This window comes from Eumetopias jubatus, unplaced genomic scaffold (assembly GCF_037043125.1).
Source record: "Eumetopias jubatus isolate StellerSeaLion01/CBP00866 unplaced genomic scaffold, mEumJub1_p1.0 scaffold_5, whole genome shotgun sequence".
Lineage (NCBI taxonomy): Eukaryota > Metazoa > Chordata > Mammalia > Carnivora > Otariidae > Eumetopias > Eumetopias jubatus.
This window is the reverse complement of record NW_028274811.1, coordinates 111,014,812-111,027,965: the sequence shown is the minus strand read 5'-3', so window position 1 is coordinate 111,027,965 and position 13,154 is coordinate 111,014,812.

Genomic DNA, 13,154 nt, shown 5'->3' with positions numbered 1-13,154 from the left:
AAATGATGTTTTCCAGATTCATTGTAGGTTCCTCTCTGAGGTAATCACAGTACTGCAGAAGTTTTTTCACATACAAAGTTGGTTAAACAGTAACAACTATGAGTTAACCACAGAAAATTTCAGAAAACTTTAATTTTTTTCCATTGGAATCAGCATGGATGTGTATATGGATGGTTCAATAAATATATTTTTATATACATGTATCAGAAATTTTACATCTTCAAACTGCAGAAATAGATTTTTTTATAAGCCAAAAAATAACTGCCATAACTTTTATGACTTCATGCAAAAAAGGGGGAAGAGTGAGGGGTAAAAGGGAATTGGATGTTCCAGGTTAAGAGTCCAGTAAGAGGTAAAAATGTTACATTAAGGAAGCGATTGCTTAACACGCTGCTTAAGGTGGTAGCCAAACAAATCCTTAACTGCAGCATTAAGGCCATACCAAGTTTATACATATATACAAAGAAATTTCCATATAAAAGACATACTATCACATTTTCTTCTGGGAAAGGATGAGGAGCTTTGTAATTCTGACCCAATTTTTCAGGCCAATTAATTGTTGAAGATGTCCCCAGGATCCTTCTAAATCTCTTCTACTTTGGCTGGCTGTCAGTTGCTTTTATGTGGGCTTGTGACTTTTGTAGTCTCTTACGTGGAAGTATGAATCATCTTGAACCTCTTCCATTATGGGTGATGAAGCACTTTGTAGTTTAACTCACCCTGCCCAAAAGCCCAGCATATTTCTTTCACATCTCCCAAAAGTATTGGAATCACAGTTGGAATTGTAACTTGCAGTTGTCTTACCTGTAACAGACTCCATAGCCAATGCTGGCATTGTGACCTGAAGAATTACACAGTGCCTGTTCTTCGGGGTTAAAATAACTTTTTGAGTAGTTAAAGTTTAATGAACCAAATTGTGAGGTTTCAAGGTAACATCCCCTGGACCTGTTGAAAATTAACACTTTTGCTCCCTGTATATCATGACATACTTAAGTTCCTTTTTGGAAAAAAGGAAGTGTAAAATCACTTGCAGAAAAATAACACGGGATTTGCTCTTCTGTCTAAATACCAAATCAGGCAGCTTTTAAGACAGGGTAGGTCTGTTGTGCAAATATCTAAATGCGTGAAATGGGGAAAATCTAAGGGCAAGTCCTTTGGAGATGACTTCCAGTTAGGCAGAAGTCATTTGCTTTGGCAGGGCTGGGGTATGACCCTTGAGAGTGCACACTCTGGTTCTTTTGGCAGAAATTGGCCCATCTTAGTGGATGAATCTTAAGTAAAAAAAAAAGAAGGTTACTAGGTCTAAGATAAATTATGTAAATAAAATCTTTCCCCAGTGACTGAGCCTTTATTTGATAATGTTATAACTCCTTCAGAATGTTTTAAATCAGTCTAATACTGCTTTTTCATTAATGTTGTCTTAGCTGTGAGTTGGAAATCACTGGTAGTCCTGTTTGTCCCCATTTTCCAAGTATGCATAGCTCCAGCATGTTTACAACAGTTACGGCTGCAAGGTAATCATTCTCCTCCCATGGGTTCCCTGGGCCAGTCAAGTTTGAGAATGAGGTCTCTGGAAAGGGCCTATCTTGAGAGGACCAAAGATTGTGATTTGGAAGCCCTTTAGTATGTTTGCATACTTAGAAAGTGAGCACTCACTGTCCTTCCCAGTCATGCACCAACTGCTTTTAACGCAACATGATGCTAGCTGTTTACATTGCAATAATTTAATCCGTTCTAGACAAAGTGATTTTAGCCAACAGGTCAGTCGTGGTGCTGATCTACACAGTGAGGCGTGGACATCCTTTGGCAGTCTTGTTCTTCCCTACAGGGCTTAGAAGTGTTAAGCGTTCTGTCTTGGGCACTTTGTGGTTCACTTTGTACATTTCAAGTCTAATGATAGCAGTTGAAGACGTGTCCAGCTTTTAAAACTTACTTGGAGGCCTCTGAGGTACCTGCTATATTTTAGTCTTGAAAGTAAACTTGGCTGTTGAGCTTTTTTTCCTTTAGGTAATCATTTTATCTGTGCCCAATATACTAAATAGCAAGGTGCACCTATGGGGGTTTACACTCATCTCATTTTAACTGTCATTAGTGCTGAAAATATTATAGTGGATTAAGTACTGGAAGATTGGACCATGAAACTATGATATATGAATTTTGAGTGTTCTGAAGTGCATTGTGGGAACATCAGTTTTTTAGCTTTTTACATGTCATTCAGGCATATTGAGCATGGTACACCTTTAAATGAGGTAGAAATACACCTAATATGGAAAAAATTGCGTTTAGCAAATGGCTTATTTGATACTTAAGTACTACTTTTAAACAAGATTTGGGGAAGTCTTTCATTTACAGGGTAGGTAATACCTATTGCCCCACAATATTCTTTCTAAAGAATTTGCCTAAGAAAGGTAAATTGTTACCAAAAAAAACACACACACACACAACTATTTACATACGTCCAGTAGCAATGACTTGATTAAAAACCAGTGACATTTTGTCTTTATTTTTTTCTGTTCATATTTGGCTTCTCCCCTGCCCCCCATACCCTTTTTACTTGTGGACATGATCTCATGGTTTGAATAGGAAAGTTCTCTCTATAGAGGTTGGGAGGAGTCATTTCAGATGCAGCTAAGAAATAAAAAGAACATGCTAGACTGTATTTTCTTCTAGGTCAGCTCTGTTTAATATTTCAGATCACAAAAGGTAGTAGTATTTGGACCACAAGCTGTCCTTTAGAAACATGTGCATTGTATTAAGTGTTGGTTTGATAGTTGACAAAGATAAACTCTAGAAGTAACTTTAGAATCACTGTAGAATAGTGAGCTTACTGTAGAACCATGATTTTACCATACCTCTGTTATTCCCTTTCTAGTGCCTACCTAGCACAACTAAATGCTTAATACTTGGGTTGAACTGATGCCCTTGAAGATGTGAATTTCTAGTAGGTATCATATCTGCTTCTTAGATGAAAGAAAAGATAAGTTCTCCCAAAATAAGGACAGGGAAATCTGAATTAGGCTGGAAGTGTCAGCTCATGGGAAGAAGATAGAATGAGCTGCTCTGCACATGAAGGGAATACTGTGTTGATTGGTCTTTGAGAACCGCCATGTTCCAGAGTCCTGATCCCTTATTCTATATTTAAGGGGTTATGATGTACTTCAAATCCATCTTTCCAAACATACCTAGCATTCATTACACGTTAGCCAAACAGATAATCACTGTACCTTGTATATGCCCCTAGTTTTTTACCTCCAAATTTTTACTCACAGTGTTCCTTTCGCTGGAATACTCGCCCCATCCATCAAAGCCTCCTCTTTAAGGTACTGCTGCTCAAATGGCCCATAAGCCTTGAAATGTCCCATGCTTTATTTTCTGCCTGCTCCATGGCACCCTCCTTTCTCTGTTAATATTTTCTGCATCCCACATTAGTGATTATTTTGGCACGTGTATCATCCCCTCCTATACTGAAAGAAAAGAGGCTGTGTTTTATTCAGATGCCCTGCTTTTAAGGCATACTGCCTTGCCATAATAGATTTAATAGGCAGGTGTAAGGGATGTTAAAAACAAAGCTGATAGACTGGGAGGAGCATACATATTCTAGTCCTGACTGACACTTAAGTTTTGAGACTTGTTCCCTGAGCTTCCACTTGTAACTCAAACCTTGAAAGGCTGAACTGCTTTCTCCAGGCTGGGACATTGCACAAAGTCATCTAAAGGCAAGTCTGTAGCAGCTACTGGGAGACTCACTGAAGCTGAGTTGAGGTCACTAAGTAGGGTCCATTCAGAGTGCCCCTTTCCTCAGCAGCATCCAGAGCTGCACAGAAGGGGCTGCCCTGGTCCTCAGAGCAGTAGCTAAGACCTTCCTGGTGTTGCTGCTGTAGCTTCTGGATACAGCTGAAGAGACGTACATGAAGCCAAGTGGGACCAAGGAAATGTACTAAGCAGAGGCCTTGTCCCATGAGCTCCTCTCTGGCTAATTAGCACACATCCAGTTACCCAGGGGATTAAGTCAGAAACAAAAGGACTTGGAGACAAGCTGCGGTTTCTACTTAGAATAATTTTTTTGTGGGGTATGTCCATACATTTCCCTGTAATTCCATTTTCCCACTTTATTTCCAGAGCCTGGATGGGAGTAAAGAACCATTAGAAGACCCTCCTTTACTGGAACATTGGTCAGCCTGCCATTTTTAATACTCTTGTCACAATGGTATCTCGTATGAAGAGATGCTCCCACTTTACCTGAATACCTGCCTGAAGGAAGGGGTTTACCTGTGTTAACCCTTTGAAAGGTGGGTGAGACCACAGTTCCATAACTCCAGATAGGAAACTGCTATGGAAAATAACCTTTTGTTTTAGAGTCTTAGCTCAAATGTCCTGTTCTCCATGAGACCTTGGATTGTCCCTAGGAGACACCGTTTCTCTGAATTCTGTCTCTGCCTCTGTCACCGTATCTCCCCTTGAATGAATTATTCATATCCACAATCACATCTCACTGCACTAAGTTCTAAGATCTTTAGTTAGGGATGGTGTTTTTCTTTTCGTTCCTGTGCTTTGGCATTGTTTGTAGTAGGTTCTTAGTCGAGTGGATGTTTTAAAGGAATTCCGAACTTATGAAAGACTTCCAGAAAAAGTCAAGTCCTTACTCTTGAAGCTGGCCACATCCAAGCCATTCCAGGCACCCGCTGCGCTCATGCAGGACTACAAACCAGCGTTTTCTCACTATCCTCCAAATGGCATGTATTCTACCCTGCCTTGTTGCTTACTCATTTTATTCTATTCCACAATTCTCCAGCCAGGAGATAGCCCCATATCAACTCTAAATCCCTCATACACCCAAAAGTAGATGAGTAGGCTCTCAACTTTTAAGGTGGGCTGATAGATTTATATTGTTTATATCCAAGTTCTACCTCCAAGTTCTGAGAAGAGGAAGGCCAGGGATTCTCTTGTTTGGTTCTTAATCAAGAAGTTTGATTTCTAGTCTAGTACAAGATAGTATTCCTTGGCATTTAAGAGATTATAGGAGCATAAATTTTTGTTTAAGTAAAATGTACCAAGGCAAAAGGGTCCCTATTTCTTAGCAGTTATAAGATTCATTTAAGTTAAAATGAACTAATAAACACCTATATAGTTTTTTTAATGACAGAGTAAATTACCACATCAATCACTTGATTTTATACTCAATATTGGGAAGATAGAGCTTTTTACAGGGGAGGGGTGACTAAGGTCACAGCCAAATAATTTGTTGAAGGTCAAAAACAGGTTAAGTGGAAGAGGGAAACACCTATCATGCCTAGTTCCAAAACTTAGCTTCCTGTTGTCCATAGAATCATATCTGAACTTTGGCAAGACTGACTTGGGCTAATAAAATAAACTTTCTGAGCTTCGGTTTCCTCATCTATAAATTGAGACGATCAGGGCCATTGGAGGAATTAAATTATGTAATTTAAGAATTGATATATAGTAGGTGCTCAATAGCTGTATTGTGATTCAGGGTTCATTCACAGTCTTTTACTAGTCCACATCTAAGTGACAACTATTTACAGAGCTATATGTGCTTTCTATGTAGGTGGTGTTCAAATGATACCTGGGCGAAAGGGATGTAGATGCTTGATAAGTGGGCTAGAATTTAGGTCTTCTCAGTGCGTGTATAAGCTATGAGGTGAGCACAGAGGGGCTGGTCCTGAAATGTCACTGAATAGGCTGCTCTGTAGGGCAGGTGGATTTGGCTTTTGGGGAGCCAGCCTCAATTCTGAAAGCAAGCTCTTGGATGACCTCTTCTGGCAAACAGAGGAAGACGCGGTAAGAGATAATGACAATGCTTAAACATTACAGTGAGGGGGTGGGGTTAATATGTATTATGTCATTTTATCCAGACAGTGGACCTGTGTCGTGGGTTTTATTGTCCCCAAATACATAAAGAAGCTGATTGCGTGCCTATAGTAGTTGCATCTCTGCCTTCTTGGAAGCTAGTGCCCTTTCTGCTGTACTAGAAAACCATGAATGGGTATAGAGAGGAAAATGGAGAGGGTGAGCTGAAGAGTGGGACCCCTTAAGTCTGGGGGAAGTGCTCTTCTTTTTTTCAGCAGCTAAAGGACAACTGGAGAAGTGGCTTTAAAAGAAAACTGCTGGGGAAACCCTTCAAGCTCAACAAATTCAGTACTTCTGTTGTACAGATAGGAAAGCTGAAGCTTGGAAGGGAAAATATCTAAGAATCGTACAGAGACCATATAGTAACCACCTAGAATATAGAATCACTATTTCACTGTAGTTGTGTCATCACACGTGTATCCATTCTAGAGTAGGGTAGGAAACGACTGGTTTACAGTGTGGTTTCTATTTTATTATGGGAAATCTAAAATTGTCTTTTTAAAAAAAAGTCTATTAATTCTTAACCTTGGAAACAAGAAAAAAGTTCAATCTGCAATATTCTCGTTAATTCCAGGGCCAGATGAAGAGAGAGTGAACATCATTTGTCATAATGTCAACCTATAAACGTTTTGAAGAGATTCCATTGATATAAAGCATAAATGTGTCCTTGCTGGGAAAGATAAGAGCAGTGTTTTCTGATTATAAGGAGTGTTTGTTGGAGCTACAGGAGTGTGGAAGCAATTTCAGAAACATCATTGCCAGGGTGTGGTTTTGTTTGGGGGTGCAGCATGGAGTGAGCTGGCCCAAGTCCAGCCACACCTACTATAGTATTTTTTTCTTTTTATTAGTATAGCCTAGCTAATGGTATGAGTTTAGATGAATCTCTGTAGTGGTCTGGAGTAGCCCCGCTTTTTCTGCCTGTAACTGCAGCTAGCATAATGGACAAATAGGGGAAAATTGTCTTAAATCTTGCTGGAAGCTTCTGGTTAGGATTGAATTGTATATGTGGGGAAACACGCTGGGAGGGGACTTGGAGTCATTGGGGTTACCTCCCTAGGGCTATCCCACAAGCTCTGCTCTGATGTGTTTCTCTTTGATTCTTCCAGAGGCTCTGGCAGAGAGAACTCAACTGCCATGGGAAATGGGTTACAGCCTTCACAGGACATACAGGTTAAAATACCAGAGCGGAGTGTTGTCCTGGTGTTGGATGGGATTCTCAGGTGAGCAGCCAGTCTAAGAGGCAAGTCCATCAGCGCTGTGAAATACCTTGTCTTTCACGGCCAAAAAACCCCACCAGAACAAAACAATGAAGATTGTAATCTCCTTGAGGGCCAAGGCTCTCCTCTTTCTTAAGCTCTCCCTACCTGCCCACCAAAAGGCCTGGGATGGGGTTCCAAGCTTGACACTGAAACAGGGAGATAGTCAAACCTCTAACACATGGTATACCCTTTTCTTTAACCCATCAAAGTGTCCAGGGTTTGCCTTTGAAAAATCTCCTTCAACTTCCTCTTTTTACAGGGTAGTGAGCAGGCCAAGTAAGGCCAAGTAGCGCCCCTGTGTTCCCGTGATGAGCCTGAGGGAGCGCCAGAACAAGCACTCACCTCCTGTTGAACTCTGTCCACCTCAGGAGGCAGGTGTGTTTAAAAAGATACTCAGTTTCTGAAGTTGCTTAAGAAAACAGTGGGATCTGAAGAAAGGCAGGCCAAAAACAAGGCCTTGTGGGAAACTGTGCAGCAGGGCAAGTGTAGGAATGGGAGCCCCATTATGCTTGCGTCTGTGTGAGACAGCAAATGTCTTTTGTCCTCATGTGAGCTGGTACTGCTCTGTAACTGGTTAATGGCCTTATGTAGAACATAATTTTTATCACTGGGCTCTTGAAGGGTATATTTTTGGCTTGCCATTCTCTAGACTCTGACTTTTTGACCCAATGTTCCAATGGAAATTTTCCAGAGCAGTGAAATTTCAAAGTGCACAGGCAAGAGGAAGAATGGACATTGCAGCCTTAAAACAAACGAGACAGGAGCTACTATGTCCATTCTCGTCCCCCCACGCCCCACCCCCTCAGAAACAAACCAGCATCTTCTGGAAGCGTTTGGCTTCACAAAATGAGATGAACAAGCTGATGAGACCGGATATGCTGGCAGGGAGGCAGTGGGAGGAGGTAAGGGGGGAGCACAAGACGGAGAAGTGATGGTCTGAATGCTAGCTGAAGAAGCCTGAATGATCCTAAAAATTATTGGGCAATAATTTCTACTTTGGAACTCATTTTGCTGTTCTAAAGAATGATAAAGCACCTGAATTATTGCTTTAAATAACCACACAGCTCCATCAAAACAGCGTGTAACAGCACCCACGTTTGAACAAACCTATCTCCTGCCATTGCTGCCTTTACAGCTGGAGAAACCCTGGAGGAAGCAACAGGATACTAATTGGGTTAGCAGCAGCATCTACTCTGGGCCCTCAAGATTCTAGGTTACTTGGGCCAGGGGGATTTTTCAGAGTTCTCTCTTTCTGCTGGGATTTCAGCCCTCCCAGGGTATTCTCCTTATTCATTTGGATTTCAGGATACTGTGAAACAAAAACCTTTCCAACATATGCTCTTCCTTACACCGATACAAGTAGTTAAACAAGCCAGCTCAAACAAAACAAAGCATATTTCTTTTACTCCTTCTTTTGGTCAGGATAAGCTCCTATTTCTGGCTTTGTAGAGCTGCAGGAAAATAGGAAGGTTCTCAATTCAAATTTCTGGAGTTGGTTTCTGAGAGAAGGGGCTTAGTGGAGGACGAGAAGATAAATTATATTTTAAGAACATGCTTGTTCTTAATTTTTGGTCTGGTCGGTTCTTGAATTAAAGATGCTTTATATCAGAGGGTAGAGGCCCATTCGACCTTCCTCAGCAGACCTTACCAGCCCCTCAGAGTGCAAGCCTTCAAGTTAGTCTGAAAAAAAAACACCGCCCATAGAGAAAGCCCAGTCTTGCCCGCCTCTTCAGAGTTGGGGTGGAGGGCGGGTGCTTGTGGAATAAATCTGATAGCTTCCAGAGTGGTACTCATCGTCCCTGGGCTGGGATTCCAGTCAGCCTGGGGAAAAGTTGCCCATCTCAGCTCGGCCCCAGTCCTCAAGCTGACACAGATTGTACCACTAGCAAACCCTTTCCTTGCCAGCTTCTACTAAGGAGGCAGTCACTGCAGACACGATGAGAACGCCGCTCCTTTCACGTTCAGTGTGCTGCGGTTAACTCAGGAGTCTCATTTTCACAAAAGACTGACTTATCCGTGATGGTAGCAGCTTAGCTGGGGCACTGGTCTCTGCAATCGAATATCATGGAGACTCACAAAACACAATCTCTTTTTAATGATGCCCATAACACTGTGTACTTTTTTTTTTTTAATGTGTACTTTGAAGGAAAGGAACTAACTCCTGTCATATTTATTTTCTCCCTAGTATGAAAAAATAGTCTATGCAAAATACTGATAGGCCTCTTAGAGGGATACATTTCTTATTTACTGACAGCTTAGGAGAAGAAATAATTTGGATCAGATGACCTTTTATCTTTCTCTCTCTTGCTCTCTCACACACATACTCTGCATCTTTCTATTCACTCCTGTCCTTGGTCACTTTCTAATAGCCTTAGCCAAGAACGGACTCCTGAATGTTTGAAAGGACCAGAGGGTGGCAGAGCTGAGCCATTAATTTTGGCTGCTCTTGAAACCAATCTAGGTAGGTTGTAAGCTAAGGTGAGAAGTTACTGGTATCGTTATCTGTCTACTTAGTTAATATTTCTTAAATCTGACTCCTAGGAAGAGCTGCAGTTTTGGAGGTGGGTGAACTCACCATCTGCTCTATGCCAGTGTCCAGTTCTACCTTCATGCATAAATATTGGTCTAGCCATGTAGAGAGTTTGAAAACCAGTAAACCACTCATTACACCTCAGTCAGTTTTCCCCCTACCATAACATTTGGCATATGTAGTCCCAAAGTGTGATATCCTCTGTGCACAAACTGAAAGGGAAATTAAGAAAGCGTCCTATTTTTTGGAGCAACCTAAAAAATGTTTTTGGCTTAAATTATCTAGTTTGATTTTTTTATAATGATAAAATCCATGAAATTTATTGCTAAATCCTTTCTACATTATACATTGATGATAATGCCTTCTCTTTGAGCATGCTCCCATTTCTAATTCACAATGGTATTTTTTACTTTATCATGATGTTCTTTTCCCACCACTGCTCATCTTTGATAAAGTAAAGCAAAAAGAAAAATCTGCAAATGCTCCAAAGAAGGTAGGTCCATGTACATGTGCATATATATATATATGTGCACATCTATCTAGAGGGTTCAGAAATTAAAGTGACATTAAACTTTTCATTGTGTAAACCTCCTTATAGTTCAAGCACAGGGACAGTTAGAGCTGGAAGGGTTAGAGATCTGTACCACTCTCCCCATTGTGTTTGTAGAGGAACTAAAGCTAAATCATTTACCTAACGTTCCCCAGCACATTATAGGTAGGACTAAAATTCAGGTTCTTTTCCACTATAATGTATTCACTCACATTTGTTTTCCATGAGGAATACCAAGTCTGGAATAGTTGGAGCAAAGATTTCAGTGACCTTCCTTCTCTGTGTCTCAAAAAGATGATTCTGTTGTCTGTTAGATACTGTTGACTAGACCTGGCAGCTCCCAGTGGGCCCAAAGTTGAGTATTGGTGGCAGAAGTTCAGGGACCCAGCAGAGGTTGGGCAAATGGCCCAGTGATTTCTCTGTTTTGGAGCAATTCCAGACACCTCACACAAGGAGCCCGGTTTGAAATCTGCAGATGCTGCTGTTTGGAGGCAGAATGTCTTGGAACAACTGGTGTTGTCTTCAGTCCCTGACAGAGGCCTAATGCCTTTGCTGCCAGATCACCTCGATTTCAGACGTTCTGAATTTAGTCCGGTAATGAGTAAACTGGAGAAAAGGGCTTCTTTAAATTTTTTTTTTGTTTTATTAAAAAACGATTTTCCCCTTAAAGTGAATAAAGTGCTAGTGAAAGGGGCAAATAGCCTCTCCAGTGACTCACGCGCCACTGCGGGATTGAGGATTTCCTCCCTTAAATAAAGTGAATGTCGTGCTAATAGCAGTTCAGAGACTGATACTCGAGTCTTGAACTGGTGGTACTTATTCAGATCCCTGTGTTGCCCTTTTCCTCCTTTAGACACAGTCTGTGGTGCGGAAAAGGATAAAAAGATAGTTGTGGATGAGAGCGCCTCACTCAGGATTCTGGGCTCTATCCCACATCATCCAAGGCTAGAATACAATTTAATTTTCTGGTCTGCACATGCCAAGAGAGGGAAGGCAATGACTTACTGACCTTGACCCTGGATGTTTTTTCATTCAAGCCTCAAATCCTTTTTTGGCTGCACAGTGCATTTTCTTTACCCAAATCACTCTAGATCCTTGTCTTTTGGCTTGGTGTTTTGGGCCTCTAGAGGTATTAGCCATTGTGCCACAGGGAATGGGAGAAATTTCCCTCGGGGAAGGGGCTTGAGGGAAGAGTTAGGGTCCCAGTGTCTCCCTTCTCTTCTCCCCCACACTGGGGATACTCTAAAGACCCATGTGAAACCCCAAGCCTCAGGACAAACTGACTGCCTGCTGTGTCCCACCATCTACCACTACTTTGATCCAAAGCCAAAAAAGTGCAAAGGAAGAATTGTAACCCAGCAGACCGGTCACAAGCTGCAGCAGGGAGCATGCCCCAGACAGCAGTGCCATCATTCAAGCACGATGCTGTTGGCGGAGAGGACAGAGGCTACTCCTGTCTTTAGCAGTCCCTGCCGCAGACCCTCCATCGGTGAACATCCGTGCCCTTCAGCAGGGTCCCCCACCCCTCACAATTTATTTCCTAATCCCTCTCCTTTTTTCTGGAGTGCCCTGGCTAACCTGGGGTAGTTCTGGCACTTCAGAGTTAGAAGGAAATATTTGTCTAACTTTCCTAAATGTTAAAGCTAAGCAAAGCACCAAAAAGGAAAACAGAAAAAGATTTATAAAAATATAATGGGTTCATCCCCCCCCATGCTTCCCGCATTATTTGTGGCATATGAAATGTCAAAATATAACGAACAGACTTTCTAAACATTACTATCTCTTCCCACCCGTATATATCTGAGCTGCAGCAGCCTCGTGACTACCCTTTCACCTCTTAAAACTTCACTCTGTAGAGCCATTATAGAATAAATCTACTTCATCCCACCGACCCCACCTTCCCGAATACATACCCATTTGCAGTTCCAAAGAGACTCTCCAAAAAAATAGACATTTGAAAAAAGTGCATCTGTTCATACTCAGTCTATCTGCATATTACTTCTTGAGATTATTCCTTTTTTTTTTTTAACCATAAAAAAGATTGCATATTGGCAAAATGACGGGAAAACCATGGCGGCCATTTCTGGGTGACAGTGGAGGGTAAGTGGGGTGGGTGTTGAAGCACAGAAGCGAGAGGGCTCAGAGAGGGGCAGGTGTGGTCCTTAGCCTTGAGACCTGAGGATTGAGGTGGAGTTGTCTTGATTATCAATCCTTGGGCCTCTGAGATGTCCCGTCTCCTTAGCCATTCCCTCTCTTCTCTCCACCTTTCCCCATTGCCACTACCCATGGCCAGGCCGCATAACCCTCTGGAAGCAGAGGTGGGATGGCTTTTTGGCATGTGTCCACCCGGGCTGGTTTGAAGACAGGCATGGCATTTGGAGGGCTGTGATATGGGACACACACCAGAGCAAGCTTTGTGACTGTTTCCACTCTGGGAAAAATTGTCCATCACTTCTGTGGCTTTAAAAATTTAAGCAGTTACTAGGCTGATAGGTTTAGAAACAAATCTTTTGTTCTTGTGGTTTTGCATTAATATTAAGCATGAATATATATCATATATTACATTGCTTTCCTTCTGCTCTGGGGCAGACGGCACTCTCCTTCCAAATAGGAAAACTGCCCGGCCCATGGACTCCAATTTTTGAAAGCTGTTATTCCCCCACTCCCTCCCCCCACCCCTAACCCTCCCCTTCCTCCCGACCCCTCAGCTCCGATATTAGAAAAGCCCCTCCCTCCCCCCTCCCAGCAGCCCACCCAGGGTTAGATAGTGCCACATTCTAAGATTCATGCATCACTGCATTTTGCTGTTGCACATAGTGCAGAGAAAGAGGGAGTTGTGTATGTGTGCCCCTCCCTCTCTTCTCCTCTTCCTTAGGCTCTCAGATTCCTGTGCTATTCCCACTCTGCCCTCTCCCAGCCTCCCCCATGCCCCTCCGTCCCAGACCCG